This window comes from Pimephales promelas, chromosome 15 (assembly GCF_988280905.1).
Source record: "Pimephales promelas chromosome 15, fPimPro1.hap1.1, whole genome shotgun sequence".
Taxonomy (NCBI): Eukaryota; Metazoa; Chordata; class Actinopteri; order Cypriniformes; family Leuciscidae; genus Pimephales; species Pimephales promelas.
In genome coordinates, this window is record NC_142783.1 from 13309537 (window position 1) to 13312445 (window position 2909).

The window sequence follows — 2909 nt, forward strand, 5'->3', positions numbered from 1 at the left end:
TTCTAATAAATTCAGTCGCTCTTTTTATTTAAGTTTTAACAATAAATTCCAATTGAGACCAAAACAGGACAGAATACAAACGGAAATTAGTATTCATCATGACAGCGCTCATAGTTTGCTCAGGAAAAAAGTGGAAAGTCTCTCATTTAACTCTTATTTTTCTCCTCACACAATAAAATAATTTAAAGACACAAATCAGTATTTGATGTTCAAGAACAGTCAACTGGTCATTTTAAGTTACTACAGAGTTTACACGATCGATTACTTGTTCTATGCACGTTCAAGAGGGCTTTTTTACATCAAAAATTCTGTTTTAGACATCTTTAAAAAGAAATAAACATCTAGAGAGAGAAAAAAATCAACTGGTACATAAACAACTCTTGACATTTGATGAAAGGATGAATCAATATACACAGAAACCACCCAGATCGCAGGAATCAGATGAGGGGTGAGTTCAGCTGGAGGGTATGTACGTAATATGTACCCAACACCCTCTCTTTCTGAAAAGAGAAAGAAAGAATGGACGGAGAGCTTGGAGTTTGTGTTGTACTCGTGGACCAGCTGTGTAAATCTCTCACTGTCCTCCTCAGGGGGAGTGCGGACTCATTTTTAGAAACACTGGTATTCCAGTAACTCAAGAGCACTCGTAGAGAGATCAAGAAACAAAGACTGCTGTAGAGCTCCGTACAAATCCCCGTCCAACACAGACTGAAGCTCTCAGGTGGCCTGAAATAGGTAAAGAAGTCGTTAAGGAAACGAGGAGGCTGCGCATATTAATAGCTTGAGTTATCGAGTCTCCAATAAACCAGTTCACTTCAGTCTGTCTACTTCATTTTCCTCCATCCCTGTGTCATTTATCGGAAAAGAACGAGTGTGTTATATTGATTTGCAGCACCCTGCGGCAAGCGAACCCTTCCCCCGTGACCTGTCAGGTATGACGGACAAAAGAAAAGAAAAAAAATAACAGAAAGAAATTAAGCACATGCTGGGAATCGCTCGTCTACAATATCAAGAAATCATTCGCACCAAAAAGCCACCACAATTACCCAAAGAGAGCCCTCAGAAAAGATAATGACTATGTGCTCTTCAAAGGCAACTATCTTGCCCCCCTTTTGCTGAGATCCAGCAGGGTTTTTAGGAGATGGAAGGGGTGAAGCCCCCAGCCAAGAGTGCTGCCCCTGCTGATGGAGAATCCCTGCAAAAGTAGGAACAATTGAAAGCTCATTAGCATGGCAAAGGTCTGCTCATTACAAGAGATCATTAGAGATGAAAGGGCTGCTCAGACTCCACATAAGGAGGTGTCCACTATTCTTAAAAAGAGTGATAGAAATAAGAAATAGAGGATAAATCCCCTCACCCTCGATCGAAATTGACATGTCTGGTCTGCCAATATATGCAAGTTGCAACACACCATCAATAAACCGATATAACCTATGTTCAATGGTCTATGTTGGGACATGTTGCCATTAAAAGTCAACCTGTGTTCAATCAACTGTCTCTTTTTCCTGGGCAATAAAAGCAGGAATGTTCAGAAGCTTTTTTGTGGCCATGACTTCTTAAATATAAATTGACTTTCGAAAATAGGTAAATTTCCTTGTTAAAAAGTAAAAAGTGTGAGAACTAGGTCCATATTTGCTAGTCCATCAGTCTTATCAGGAGAAACACACCAACTATGTCAGAAAAACAGAAAGACCCATTGTGATTTTGTTTCTCATTTTTCAACACCAGGAATACAGTAAGTTGCTTTGTGGAATTACACACAGCTAAAATTTTCTTTGGTAAACAGTTTGTATCTCTTTTTTTTTCATTCAAGCAAGTCAAAAAGGGTCAGTCTATTGCCGTTTTAACCACTATGTTGTTGCATTCCTTAAAAAATAAGTGGAAAATGCCTTTTGTATTTGCCAAAAGCCAATTTTCACTCTCATCTAGAGACTGCAGAGTGTGGATTTTGGACCCTACATGTACACATAGACCACCACTGCCATAACCACTAAAACAGTGGTGATCTCCTTCCCCCAGAGCTGCAAAGTCATTATCAGCTGTCCAGGTCTTACTTATGAGCTCCAAGCTCCCAGGAGACAGTGGGATAAGTGTGCTGGTCAGTGGGGGAGGTGAGGGCCGATGGGGTCCTGCTCCTAAACGAGGGCCTGAGGAGGGACAGAGGGATTCAGAATGATGAAGGAGTCTTTGAAGAGCTGGAGATAGAGGGATGATGGCTCTTTGAGGTCTGCTTGAGCACTGAAGGGCTTTTGTGTGCGAAACCTCCTGCAAGAACAGTTCACGTTACTGCAGAACAATGGCTGGTTAAACTGCGCACAGAAAGGGGTTAATCCATAAAGAATAGGCCGGTGGCCGGTAAAGCTAGTGACACAGGGCCAAGAGAAAAGCATTAGTCAATAAAGCACTAATTAAAGCATTTGCTTGGTGAGCCGTACAGAAGGCGATCAAAGCAGAACGCGGTTGTGTCACAAATGGGGAAGATGCTTAAAGGGACGCGTTCACTCGGCATTAAGGACGGATAAGAACACACACTGAGCAGCTGCACAATCTGTTTAAAAACATAGATCCAGTTTTAACTTCGTCATTAAATTTAGTTTCATTTCATTTAAACATATTCTTATATAGTAACCAAGATCATTAAGATGTAGTAATGAATGTGGTTGAGTTACTAACAAACTGGTTTCTCAAAGTGGTTCTGAAGTACCTGTTAAACGAACAAAGGGGTGTTGGTGTAACAAAATTGCCAGGATGGCTGAGTGTATAAGGAGTAAGACTTAAGATCCAATGGACAAATGTCCTCCTGGGTTTGAGCCCCACTCAGTCCCCACATTCACAGATTGTTGTGAATGTTACGTGGAATATAGTAATGCAACTGTACTATAATTGCATTATAGTAATGTGGTTGTGTT